General features: G+C 41.4%; 3 pseudogenes; all 3 read left to right on the top strand.

The window, feature by feature from the left end:
• The first annotated feature begins 193 nt into the window (after positions 1–193).
• On the top strand, positions 194–7247 carry LOC129020987 (putative protein ZNF321; annotated as a pseudogene).
• A 135-nt stretch (positions 7248–7382) lies between these two features.
• On the top strand, positions 7383–8969 carry LOC129021097 (putative zinc finger protein 137; annotated as a pseudogene).
• A 1696-nt stretch (positions 8970–10665) lies between these two features.
• LOC129021096 (large ribosomal subunit protein eL39-like) lies at positions 10666–11293 on the top strand (annotated as a pseudogene).
• Positions 11294–14736: the final 3443 nt, after the last annotated feature.

Below are 14736 nucleotides of genomic sequence, written 5' to 3'. Positions count from 1 at the left end.
GCTGTGTTTAAGCAGCAGGTGGTGATCTCTTCAAAAAATATAATCAAACACAACTGGGAAGACATGTGGTGAAAAGTCCCTTACTCAGATATCAGAACATTCTCTACAATTAAATCCATGCTTTCCCCTCTCCTCTTCTCATTTTCTATAAAGATAGGAACTCCTCCCATAACCATTTGGTTAAAATGTGTTTTCATTTCAGGGTCTATTGACATTCAGGGATGTGGCCATAGAATTCTCTCAGGAGGAGTGGAAATGCCTGGACCCTGCTCAGAGGACTCTATACAGAGACCTGATGCTGGAGAATTATAGGAACCTGGTCTCCCTGGGTGAGGATAACTTCCCTCCTGGGGATGTGCCCTTGTGTATCTTTGCATTTTCTCTTGTTTCTCTTGGGAGCCCCATTGTTCCTTGACTAAAATGGAAGCCGTATTGATTTTGAAATGAAAAGCTTCATGATGTAGCATCTGGACTTTCACTGTCCCCTTTGCTTAGATGTTCTGCATTCTTCATGATACCTCATTTGGGGTTCCAGAACTAAAGCAGGCATAAAACATTATGGCAGGCTGGGCGTGGTGGCTCACACTTGTCATCCCAGCACCTTGGGAGGCCTAGGTGTGTGGATCACTTCAGGTCAGGAGTTTGAGACCAGCTTGGCCAGCATGTAGAAACCCCATTTCTACTAAAAATATAAAAATTAGCCTGACATGGTGGCACGTGCCTGGTGTGGTGGTGCATGCCTCTAATCCCAGCTCCTAGAAAGGCTGAGGAAAGAGAATCACTTGATCCCAGGAGTCCAAGGTTCCAGTGAGCTGAAAACACAACACTGCACTCCAGCCCAGGCGGCAGACTCTGAAGAAACAAAAACAAAACCTTCTGATAGAGTTTAAAGATACCCAATTCCCTGTTTGCTTCTCCTGTGCTTTCAATTCAGTAGTTCTTGGAAGACAGCTCGATGTCCACATATTACATATTACAGTGCTCCCTAAGCATTCAGAAGGAGGCAGTCAGTGGAGGAATTAGTGAAATATTTTCCTAGATCCATCTGTAATGTCTTCTTTCCTATGGAAACATAGGGCTGGGACTCTAGAAAAGCTCCAGCACATTATGGTTCTTTCTTTTTATAAGCAGGAGCCTCTTTCTGACCTGTTATCTCTATGTTGGAGCAAGGGAAAGAGCCCTGGACTGTGGAGTGTGAAGTGAAAATAGCAAAAAAAAAAAAAAAAAAAAAAAAAAAAAAAAAAATCCAGGGCCGGGCACAGTGGCTCATGCCTGTAATCCCAGCAGTTTTTGAGGCTGAGGCGGGTGGATCACTGGAGGTTGGGAGTTCGAGAACAGCCTGACCAACATGGAGAAACTCCGTCTCTACTAAGAATACAAACTTAGCCAGGTGTGGTGGCACATGCCTGTAATCCCAGCTACTCGGGAGGCTGAGGCAGGAGAATTGCTTAAACCCAGGAGGCCAAGGTTGCAGTGAACTGAGATTGCGCCATTGCACTCCAGCCTAGGCAACAAGAGCAAAACTCTGTCTCAAAAAAAAAAAAAAAAAAAATCCAGATGGGTGGGAATGTATTACAGGTGTAAATGCAGGTAAGAGCTCAGACGGGCAGAGTGGAATCTCCACCTTCAAATAATGTGTAGGGAAACTCTCTGCAATTGGAGAATTCTGTGGGAAAAAAAGGTTAAATCCTGAGATCTCTGAACAGACATCTTTTCCCCCCCGCTTATTTCTCTGTTCTTTTTTCTTCTCTTCTCTTTCTTTTCCTTGTCTCACAGTGTCACCCAGGCTACAGTGCAGTGGTGCAATCTTGGCTAACCGTAGCCTCTGCCTCCTGGGCTCAAAGGATTCTTTTGCCCCAGCTTTCCATGTAGCTGGGACTGCAAGCGCTCACCACAATGCCCAGCTAATTTTTGTGTTTTTAGTAGAGACGAGGTTTCACCATGTTGGCCAGGCTGGTCTCAAACTCCTGATCTCAAGCAATCCACCTTCTTTGGCTTCCCAAAGCACTGGGATTACAGGCGCGAGCCACCATGGCCCAACCATTGTTATTGTTTTAAATAGTTTTGTCTCATAGTTCTTAGTAAACATATAAGTGGTTTAAACATGATTCCAGTGTGAATATAACAACCACATTAGTGTCCATTCCTTTTAGTACGCAAAAGTGAAGTGTGTTGTATAGATATTTGGGCAGAGTTTATTGTTGCAGGTATGTTAAACACCTTAAATTATAGCATAATTATGAAACTTAAAATTTTCATAACCTGGCTGGGTGCAGTGGCTCATGCCTGTAATCCCAGCACTTTGGGAGGCCAAGGTGGGTGTATCACCTGAGGTCAGGAGTTCAAAACCAACCTGGCTGACATGTCAAAACTTCGTCTCTACTAAAATTACAAAAATTAGTGAGGCACGGTGGTGGGTGGCTGTGATCCCAGTGGAGGCAGGCAGATCGCCTGAAATCAGGAGTTCGAGACCAAACTGGCGAATGTTGTGAGCTCTGTTTCTACTAAAAATAGAAAACTTAGCCGGGCATGGTGTCAGGTGCCTGTTATCCCAGCTACTCGGAAGGCTGACGCAGGATAATTGCTTGAACCTGTGAGGCGGAGGTTGCAGTGAGCCGAGATTGCACCATTCCACTCTAGCCTGGGAGACAGGGCAAGACTCCATCTTAAAAACAAACAAACAAACAAACAAAAAACAGAAGAATTTGATAACCTGCAAAAACTACTCCCTCTCCACTAGAACTTTTTTTATTTATGTCAGAATTATTTCTGTATATGTTGCATTTCAGTTAACATATATGTACAGTGTTTTTTCATGCCTTTTTATTTTAAATAATATGAAAAAAGTTTAGTTATGAAGAAAAGGTATATGTATGCCGGTTTCTGTATTTGTCCTTTTATTAATTAATTAATATATATTTATGAGACAGTTTTGCTCTTGTCACTCAGTCTGAAGCGCAGTGCTGCAACCTCAGCTTACCCCAACCTCTGCTTTTTGGGCTGAAGTGATTCTCCTGCCTTAGTCTCCCAAGTAGCTGGGATTACATGCATGGGCCACCACACCCAGCTAATTTTGTATTTTTAGTAGAGACAGGGTTTCTCTTTTTTGGTCAGGCTGGTCTCGAACTTCCAACCTCAGGTGATCTGCCTGCCTCGGCCTCCCAAAGTGCTGGGATTACAGGCATGAACCACCATGCCCGGCCTACCTGTTTTTTTATTTACCTTTAATGGAGAACTTTATATATGTTTGTATGTTGGAGTTACTCTGTAGCCTTGTTTCATTTCCTTTTTTTTTTCTTTGAGATGGAGTCTCACTTTGATGCCCAGGCTAACGTACAGTGGTGTGATCTCAGCTCACCACAACTTCCACCTCCCAGGTTCAAGCAATTCCTCTGCCTCAGCCTCCCAAGTAGCTGGGAGTACAGGTGGGTGCCAACATGCTGGGCTAATTTTTTGTATCTTTTTTTAGTAAAGACAGGGTTTCACCTTGTTAGCCAGGGTGGTCTCAGTCTCCTGACCTTGTGATCCTCCCACCTCAGCCTCCCAAAATGCTGGGATTACTGGCATGAGCCACTGCACCCGGCCTGTCTCAAGGTTTTTAACACATTAGTGCTATTAGATGGCTTCAAGGATTGCAAGTTTTACAGTACAGACTGTTAACTTCGTTTGTTTAATAAGATTTGTCAGCCTTTGGTGATGATGATGAGAGTCTCCTGTTCCTGTCTCAGTCATTTCACTGTCCTGTCAGAAATAGCTTAGACTGGCTGGTCATGGTGCCTCACCCCTCGAATCCCAGCACTTTTGGAGGCCAAGGTGGGTAGATTGCTTGAGGTCAGGAGTTTGAGACCAAACTGGCCAACATAGTGAAACCTCTAATGTACTAAATGCCAAAAATGGGCCAGGCCCAGTGGCTCACACCTGTAATCCCAGCAATTTGGAAGGATGAGACAGGCCAATCACTTGAGGTCAAGAGTTCAAGACAAGCCTGGTCAACATGGTGAAACCCCATCTCTACTAAAAATAGAAAAATTAGTTGTGTATGGTGGCGTGCACCTGTAATCCCAGCTACTTGGGAGGCCGAGGCAGGAGAATCACTTGAACCCAGGAGGTGTAGGTTGCAGTGAGCCAAGATCACACCACTGAACTCCAGCCCATGTGACAGAGTGACTCTGTGCTGAGGCAGGAGAATGACTTGAGGTAGGAGAATCATGCCACTACACTCCAGCCTGCGTGATAGAGCGTGACTCCATCTCAAAAACAAACAAAAAAGGAAATAGCTTAAACGGGGAGGCTTAAGATGCAGAAATTTATTTCTCATGAATTTGGAAAGTGGGAAATCCAAGAGCAAGGTGCCAGCCAAATTGGTTCCTGGTGAGAGACTTCTTCATGATTTAGACCAGCCATCTTCCTGCCGTGTCCTGACACGGAAAGAAGAGTCAGTGAACCCTTTAATATCTCTTTTTATAAATGCAGTGGTCCCATTCATGAGTAGTCAACACCCATGACTAAATTCTCTCTAAGTCTGCATCTGCAGGAACATCCTATTAGAGAACATCAATCATACCAAAGCCTATTTGAGAAGTAGTTGAGTAGTTTGAGTCTCATCCTGTTGCCCAGGCTGGAGTGTAGTGGCACAATCTCAGCTCACTGACACCTCCACCTCCCGGGTTCAAACGATTCCTGCCTCAGCCTCCCAAGTAGCTGGGATTACAGGCATCTTCCGCCATGCCCAGCTAATTTTTTTGTATTTTTAGTAGAGATGGGGTTTCAGCATTTTGCCCAGGCTGGTCTTGAACTCCTGACCTCGTGATCCGCATGCCTCAGCCTCCCAAAGTGCTGGGATTACAGGCATGCACCACTGCACCTGGCAGTTAGTCAATGCTTATTCATTGTAATGCTGTGTATTTTCTTTTCTTTTTTTTCTTTTGAGAGAGAGTCTCACTCTGTCGCCCAGGCTGGAGTGCAGTGGTGTGATCTCTGCTCACTACAAGCTCCACCTCCCAGGTCCACGCCATTCTCTTGCCTCAGCCTCCCGAGTAGCTGGGATTACAGGCATGTGCCACCACGCCCGGCTAACGTTTTGTATTTTTAGTAGAGACAGGGTTTCACCGTGTTAGCCAAGATGGTCTCGATCTCCTGACCTCATGATCCACCTGCCTTGGCCTCCCAAAGTGCTGGGATTACAGGCGTGAGCCACCGCTCCCGGCAATGCTGTGTATTTTCTTGACCTCATAAATCAGAAGGTAGTGATCTTAACATGTAATTCAGTTCTTATATTGTGTGCTGGTGGTAAGTAGAAATTGTGGCTTTTTTCTTAAGTGGAAATTGTTTACAATTCTGCAGGCTTTATATATGTACATATTATTTTCCTGTTTTATCATTGGTTACAATATTTTATTAATTGAATTTTATGACTTTACATGTGAGTATTCAATATGTGGCATGCAATATAACTGACATGCTGCACTCATTAATGTCACAAAGTGCCACTGGGTGCAGTGGCTTATGCCCATAATCCCAAATGGCCAACATGGTGAAACCCCATCTCTACTAAAAATACAAAAATTAGCTGGGCATGCTGGCTCTTGCCTGTAATCCAAGGTACTCAGGAGGCTGAGGCAAGACACTCACTGGAACCCAGGAGGTAAAGATTGCAGTGAGCCAAGATTGTGCCATTGCACTCCAGCCTGGGTGACAGAGCAAGACTCCATCTCAAAAATACAAAAATAATAAACATTTTTTTAAAAAGTCACAAAGTGCCTGTTCCACATGGATATAGGAAATTTTTCACAGTTATTCAGAAAAATATGGTATTCACACTTTCTTTTTTTGGGGACAGAGTCTCACTCTGTTGCCCAGGGTGGAGTGCAGTGGCAAGATCTCAGCTTACCACAATCTTTGCCTCTCGGATTCAAGCAATTCTTCTGCCTCAGCCTCCCAGGTATCTGGGATTACAGGTGCCCATCACCACGCCCGACTACTTTTTGTATTGAGGTGATCCACCTGCCTCTGCCTCCCAAAGTACTGGAATTACAGGTGTGAGCCACCATGCCCTGCCTTTTTTTTTTTTTTTTTTTGAGATGGAGTCTCACTTTGTCATCCAGGCTGGAGTGCAATGGTGCGATATTGACTCACTGCAGCCTTTGCCTCTTGGTGATTCTTGTGCCTCAGCCTCTTATGTAGCTGGGATTACTGGCACGGGCCACCACCCCTGGCTAATTTTTATATTCTTTTCTTATCTTCTCAGTGCTGTGATTGTTTGACAATATAGAATTTCCATTGATTTTGATTATCCTTACAAGAGCTTGTTGTGGATTATTTACCAATATGGTACGTTATCTGGTCCTTTAGCATTTATTTGTATACTCTAAATATGCTGTAAATATGAAGAACATATTTTTTTCCTTCTTCAATGTGACAGTAATATGCTTTTTGCAAACTGTGATACACTTTAGAGTCACAGTGGAAAAACGCTCCTTACTTTAGGCTTACACATGTTTGTGCTCTGTCAGTGTTTCGTCATGATATTGGGAATGGGCTTCCATAGAAATGACTTGAAGAACATGTAATCACCCTTTATTTATTAAAGAATCTTACTCCTTTTGTGTTCTTAAACTTTGAAGATCATGTTTGGGAATTTCAAAATAAATATTGTTTTTTGTGTCCTATTTACACATTTCAGTATTATTTATCATCTGCACTTACTTGGAAACCTATTGGTGTTTATATTTTGTAGCTGTCTCTTCCAAATGCATGACAAGGAAGTTCTCATCAAGAGGGCAAGGCAATACAGAAGTGTTCCACACAGAGACATTGCAAAGACAAGCAAGTCATCACATTCGAGATTTTTCCTTCCAGGAAATTGAGAAAGATTTTCAGGACTTTGAGTTTCAGTGGCAAGAAGATGAAAGAAATGGCCATGAAGCACTCATGACAGAAATAAAAAAGTTGACTGGTAGTACAGACCGAGATGATCAAAGCCATGCTGGAAACAAGCCTATTAAAGATCAGCTTGGATTAAGCTTTCATTCACATCTGCCTGAACTGCATATATTTCAGAGCAAAGGGAAAATTGATAGTCAATTTGAGAAGTCTGTCAATGATGCTTCCTCAGTTTCAGCATCCCAAAGAATTTCTTGTATTCCTAAAACCCATATTTCTAATAAGTATGGGAATAATTTCCTCCATTCTTCATTACTCACACAAAAACAGGAAGCACACATGAGAGAAAAATCATTCCAATGTAATGAGAGTGGCAAAGCCTTTAACTGTAGCTCACTGTTAAAAAAAAGTCAGATAATCCATTTAGGAGGGAAACAATATAAATGTGATATATGTGGCAAGGTCTTTAATCAGAAGCGATACCTTGCATGCCATCATAGATGTCACACTGGTGAGAAACCTTACAAGTGTAATGAGTGTGGCAAGACCTTCAGTTACAAGTCATCCCTTGTAATTCACAAGGCAATTCATACTGGAGAGAAACCTCACAAATGTAATGAATGTGGCAAGGTTTTTAATCAAAAAGCACATCTTGCACATCATCATAGACTTCATACTGGAGAGAAACCTTACAAATGTGAAGAATGTGACAAAGTTTTCAGGTGCAAATCACACCTTGAAAGACATAGGAGAATTCATACTGGAGAGAAACCATACAAATGTAAGGTTTGTGACAAGGCTTTTGGACGTGATTCACACGTGGGACAACATATTATAATTCACACTGGGGAGAAACCTTACAAGTGTAATGAGTGTGGCAAGACCTTTGTTCAAATTTCATCTCTTGTAATGCATAAGGTCATTCATACCGGAGAGAAATGTTACAAGTGTAACAAGTGTGGCAAGGTTTTTAATCACAAATCAAATCTTGCATGTCATCATAGACTTCATACTGGAGAGAAACCTTACAAGTGTAATGATTGTGGCAGATTTTTTTTTTTTTTTTTTTTTTTTGAGATGGAGTCTCGCTCTGTCACCCAAGCTGGAGTGCAGTGGCACGATCTTGGCTCACTGCAAGCTCTGCCTCCTGGGTTCATGCCGTTCTCCTGCCTCAGCCTCTGGAGTAGCTGGGACTACAGGCACCTGCCACCACACCCAGCTAATTTTTTCATATTTTTGGTAGAGATGGGGTTTCACTGTGTTAGCCAGGATGGTCTCGATCTCCTGACCTCGTGATCTGCCCGCCTCGGCCTCCCAAAGTGTTGGGATTACAGGCATGAGCCACCGTGCCTGGCCTGTGGCAAGGTTTTTAATTGAAAATCAAACTTTGAACGTCATCATAGACTTCATACTGGAGAAAAACCTTACAAATGTGAAGAATGTGACAAAGTTTTCAATTTCAATTCACACCTTGAAATACACAGGAGAGTTCATACTGGAGAGAAACCATAGAAATGTAAGGTTTGTGACAAGGCATTCAGGTGTGATTCACACCTGGCACAACACAATAGAATTCACACTGGAGAGAAACCGTACAAGTGTAATGAGTGTGACAGAGCCTTCAGTGGTCAGTCAACACTTATTCACCATCAAGCAATCCATGTCATAGGGAAACTTTACAAATGTAATGATTGTCATGAAGTCTTCAGTAATGCTATAACCATTGCAAATCACTGGAGAACCCATAATGAAGTGAGAACTTACAAATGTTATATTGTGGCAAATTTTTCAGACATCGTTCATACCTTGCAGTTTATCAGTGAACTCATACTGGAGAGAAATCTTACAAATGTCATGATTGTGGCAAGGTCTTCAGTCAAGCTTCATCTTATGCAAAACATAGGCAGATTCATACAGGAAAGAAACCTCACAAATGTGACGATTGTGTCAAAGCCTTTATTTCAGGTTCATGCCTCATTACACATCAGAGAATCCATACTAGACACAGATCTTACAAAAGTCATATGTGTGGCAAGGTCTTTAGTCTGAGGTCATTCCTTGCAGGACATCAGGAAATTCATTTTTGAGGTAATAATTCCAAATGCAACGAGTATAGCAAACCATCAAGCACTAATTGATGTTAGATTGAAATCAGCATTGACTTGAGTTTGAGTTGACTTAACATTGAGTTCAAGCATTAATTGAGATTAAAGTGTTTATGTTAAGAGGATTAGGCCAGGTGTGGTGGCTCACACCTTGTAATCCCAGCACTTTGGGAGGCCAAGACAGGTAGATCACTTAAGATCAGGAGTTTGAGAGCACCCTGGCCAACAGAGGTGAGCACTTTTCCCAGTCTGTTTTTTGTTTCTTCAACAAAAACTGATAGGGACTTTTATGTGTATTGTGTTGAATCTAAATCACATTGGGTTATATAATCATTTCACAGTATCAATTTTCCAAAACATCAATATGGGTTATATTTTTATATATGTTTTTAATCATTTTGATCCATGTTTGTAGATTTCAGTGTATGAATTTCTCACTTCTTTCCATTTATTCCTATTTCTTACTTTAAATTCTCTAGCAAATGGAAGTGTTTTTAATATTTCATTTAAAATTGTTTATTGTTAATGTATGAAAATTCAACTAATTTTTGGTGCTGATATTGTATTGTGCAAATCTACCGATGTGTTTATTAGTCACAGTAGTGTTTTGGTTGACTCTGTGATTTTCTATGCAGAAGACCATGTCATCTACAAACAAATATAATTTTACTTTTTCTGATTTTGAGGCATTTCATTTCTTTTGCTATTTCATTGCTCTGGCTGGGACATCCAGTATTTATTGAATAGGAAAAGTGAGAACGTTCTTGCATCATGTGAGATCCTACAGGAAAAGCATTCCATTTTCCCTGCTTGGTTATTTCCACATTGGTCATTTCATCAATGGTCTTTCTATTGGTGAGGTAAATTTCCTTCTCTATCTATTTTGTCTAAGATTTCTATGATGATCAGATGCTGAATTTTGTGAAATGATTTTTCTCCATCTGTTGAGATGATGTGATGATGTGGTTTTCATCTTTCATTCTGTTCAAGTGGTATATCACATTGATTTGCTTGAATATGTTGAACCATCCTTGCATGCCAGAAGTAACTGGCACTTGCATATCTACAATCCTTTTATATATCCTCTTGAATACAGTTTTCTAGTACAAGGGGTCTTCAAGAAGCTTATGGAAAAATACATATTATGGGAAAATTGTGCATGAATTTCACAGTTTTTGCACCAAAATAAACTGATACAAATCTGTTATAACATGTCTGAACAGGCTCTAGTTTGAGGCACTGAGAAAGATAAGACACGAATTTGAAAAGAGACTCTATAAAAGCAATATAAATTCTGCTAAAATTGAAACAAGAAGAAACATAAAATTTATGATGAGACCAGTTGCAGTGTCTCAGGTCTGTAATCCCAGCACTTTCAGAGGCTGAGACAGGTGGGTCATGTGAGCCCAGGCATTCAGGACCAGCCTGGGCAACATGGTGAAAACCCCTTCTACACAAAAAATACAGAAATTCACTGGGCATGGTGGCATATGTCTGCAGAGCCAGCTACTGTGGAGTCTGCAGCGTGAGGATGGCATGAGCCTGGGAGATTGAGGCTGCAGTGAGCTGTGATCTTGCCACTGCACTCCAGCATGTCTCAAAAATAGAATACTTATGGTAAAATTTGGGTAGACAAATGATGATAACATTGATGCTTTATTAAAAGGTTATGGGGACGATGCCCAAAAGAAACCACCAGTTTGTAAATGGATAACTAATTTTGAGTTGGGAGAAGACAATGTTGAAGGTTACACATGGAGCAGCAGAAAGACCATCCACATCAGTTTCAAAAAAAAACAATAATCTTGTTTGTGCCGCAATGAAGGGGACTGACAGCTAATAGCAGAAACAATAGTGAGGAGGTTGAGAACAGGCTGGTTAATGTGGTGAAATGCCATCTCTATTAAAAATACAAAAATTAGCTAGATATGGTGGCAGGCACCTGTAATCCCAGCTCCTCAGGAGGCTGAGGTGGGAGAATCACTTGAACCCAGGAGGTGGAAGTTGCAGTGAACTGAGATGGTGCCATTGCACTCCAGCCTGGGTAACAAGAGTGAAACTTTCTCTCAAAAAAAAAAAAAATAATAGATGTCAAGCCCCTTCTCTTCCTTTCTCCACCATCGTGGTGTGTACTTGACTCTGCTTCTCACCAGATCTTCTCATAAGACTATCAGGATTAAGCAATTCCTGGCCAAGTAGAAAAGCAAAATCGTTCCATTCCCCAGTGGATTCAGATGAAAACTGGTAATAAAATCAGGTACAACTTTAAAAGGAGACATTGGAGAAGAACCAATCTGTGTCTATAAGGAATTGCACATGAGATGGCACACATTTTTATGCTGTCTGAGTGTTACAATCACGTTACCATATCAAGCAGAAAATGTCACCATTATCTGGAGAGTTGCACATGTTTTTTTGGGAATACATTTTTTCTCTCTGAATCTGTTATGAACACGTTGGTTGGCTGGGTTCAGTAATAAATATGTGAGACTTTTCATTTAAAAAAAGGTCAAATGATGTAATTCCATAGAGTACCTTAATTCCTGTATTGCTTTTTGGTTTTTTTTTGAGATGGAGACTCCACTGGGTTCAGTGGATCACACCTGTGGTCCTCACACACTGGGAGGCTGAGGTGGGAGGATTGGTTGAGATCAGGAGTCTTCTGGGAATCTTCTCGCCTCTGCTAACCCAGTTCATGATAGACCCTTGGACTTTATTGTTTTGGAAAATCTATATAAAGCAATATCAGTGTGTCAAAGCATTGTGTCTGTCAGAAGGCTGTGAAAGAAACTTAAAAATTACTAAGCCAAAGAGAAAAGTCAAGCTGGGAACTGTGTCAGACAAACCTGTCTCCCATTTTATTCCTAAACAAGATAGCTACAAGGATTTTTTACAAAGCTACATAGAGGCTGGGTACGGTGGCTCAGGCCTCTAATCCCAGCACTTTGGGAGGCTGCGGTGGGCGATCACCTGAGCTCGGGAGTTCGAGACCAGCCTGACTAACTTGGAGGTACTCCATCTCTAGTAAAAATAGAAAATTAGTCAGGCATGATGGCATATGCCTGTAATACCTGCTACTCGGGAGGCTGAAGCAGGAGAGTCACGTGAACCCAGGAGGCAGAGGTTGTGGTGAGCCAAGACCACACCATTGCACTCCAGCCTAAGCAATAAGAATGAAACTCCATCTCAAAAATGAATAAATGAATACATAAATACATAAATATTTAAAATATAAAGATGAGGTTTCACCATGTTGCCTGGGCTGGTCTCCAACTTTTGGCCACTAGCTATCTTTCTGCTTCGGCCTCCCATCATGCTGGAATTACATGCATGAACCACCATGCCTGGCCACATTATGCTTTTTTAAACTTGCTAATATTTTAGATATGCTAATTTCTTCCTAAATGTAATTATGTTTTAGCTAATTACTAGTGTTTGATAAATGAAACCTTCGATAACTAGGGATGTGAGTGAAAAATATAGTTCATAGTACATGTTAACTTACAGATATTGCCATAAGATTATTGCATGCAGAAATATGGTGATTTAAAAGTTTATAATTTTTTTTTCTTTTTTTGAGATGCAGTCTCACTCTGTTGCCCAGGCTGGAGTGCAGTGGTGAGATCTCAGCTCACTGCAACCTCTGCTGCCTGGGCTCAAGCGATTCTCCTGCCTCAACCTCTTGAGTAGCTGGGATTACAGGCGCGTGCCACCATGCCCAGGTAATTTTTGTATTTTTAGTACAGATGGGGTTTCACTGTGTTGGCCAGGCTGATCTCAAACTCCTGACCTCAGGGTGATCCATTCGCCTAAGCTTGCCAAAGTGCTGAGATTACAGGTGTGAGCCATTTTGTCCAGCCAATTTTGTAATTTAGTTATATTTTTTTCAGGGCCCATGTAAAACAGAACAACCTGACTGCAATGTATCCTTAGTAATATAATTATTCTCTATATGAAAATAAATCCCAATGTTTGAAGACTGCCTATTTTACAGCCTTTGTTATTCACACCTGATAGAACACTTAGGAAAGAACAACAAAGAAAACACCCAAAATAGATTACAATTGGATGGGTATGGTGGCTTGCCTTTAATCCCAACACTTTGGGAAGCTAAGGTGGGAGGATTGTTTGAGTACAGGAGTTCAAGGCCAGCCTAAGCATCATAGTGGACCCCCGACTCTACAAAATATTAAAAAATTAGCCAGGCCTGGTGGTGAGGGCCTGTGGCCCCAGCTAGTTGGGAGGTGAGGCGGGAGGATTGCTTGAGCCCCAGAGGTTGAGGTTGCAGTGAGCAGTGTTCCCGCCACTGCATTCCATCCTGGGTGACAGAACTAGGTCCTGTTTCTAGGAAAAAAAAAAATTACAATCTGAAGATAAAAAGTACATTTTCTACTTATTTTCAGAAGGCACATAAAGTGAATTTGATATTACAATACATTTAGGAATTATGTAAAAAAAAAAAAAGAATTTGAGAATGAGGACTAAGGTCTGATTTTTTTATCTTGCCCAAATTCCTATCTAAAGGGTCTAGGGAGTCATGCCCTACAAACCATAAATACTCATCAGATGGGTTTTATTTAGTCCTATATATCCTGTCTTACTTTCCAGTCTGACTCTGGAATAACATGTGACAAAGAAGAAAGTCAAAATATTTTACCCCAAAACATGTTTCTGTGCCATATTTTGAAATGGTCCTACAAAGCTGTTCTTTGTGAGGGGTACATGTGCATCTGTAAAGAATCTCTGTTAACATAGCTAGATCTTTTTCTTCTAGGTCCTACCAATCCTGAAGAGATTTAAGTAAGAATCTCGCACTGTTTAAAGGTCTGAATAGAAAACATTTGTCATCTATTATCTCTAAGGGCAGCCGATAGAAGACTTGAAAACAACCTAGGTCTCCACAATCTTTTACCTTAACGTGAACATTTCCTCTCCATGGATCTCAGGTATTTAGACAAACTCAACCAATTGTCAATCAGAAAATGTTTCAATTTACCTGTAGCCCAGAAGTCCTCGATTTGAGTTGCCCCGCCTTTCTGAACCAAAGCAATGTATTTCTTAAATGTATTTGATTGATGTCTAATGCCTCCCTAAAATGTCTAAGAACAAGCTGTTCCCCATCACCTTGGACACATGTTCTCAGGACCTCCTGAGGGTCGTTCATATTTAGCTTAGAAGAAATCTCTTAAGATATTTTACACTTTGACTCTTTTCCACGACAAAAATAACTCATTTTAAGTGCAGCATGAAATAAATGTAAGAAACAACTGGGCAACTTATATGCATTGTTACATATAAGATATTATATATGTTATTTATTATATATATGTTATTATATATTATATATGTTACATATATACATTGTTACAATGTCAGTACTTTTTTTTAAATCACTTTTTTGTTTATTGAGACGGAGGAGGGAGCTCTAGGGTAGAGGGTCTTACTTTGTCGCCCAGGCTGGCCTGGAACTCCAGGCTCAGCGATCCTCTAGCCCCTGCTTCCTGAGTAGCTGGGACCCCAGATTCCTGCCACCCCGCCCGCATCCCTGCTGTGTTTAAGCAGCAGGTGGTGACCTCACTCCTCCCTGGCCTGAACCCTCCGCTCCGCACCCCATGCGGGTGGCCCTAGGGAAGTCTGGAGCTGAGCACAGGGTGGACTCTCCCACTCCAGTGAATGGAGAATTGAAAGGGAGAGGATTTCTATTCTGTTCTGTGGACCGTCAGCATGAAATTGTACCTTTCGCTCAGGC

The sequence above is a fragment of the Pongo pygmaeus genome, chromosome 20 (assembly GCF_028885625.2).
Source record: "Pongo pygmaeus isolate AG05252 chromosome 20, NHGRI_mPonPyg2-v2.0_pri, whole genome shotgun sequence".
Lineage (NCBI taxonomy): Eukaryota > Metazoa > Chordata > Mammalia > Primates > Hominidae > Pongo > Pongo pygmaeus.
Note: the sequence above shows the minus strand (reverse complement) of the source record. Positions and strands in the feature narration are given on the sequence as shown.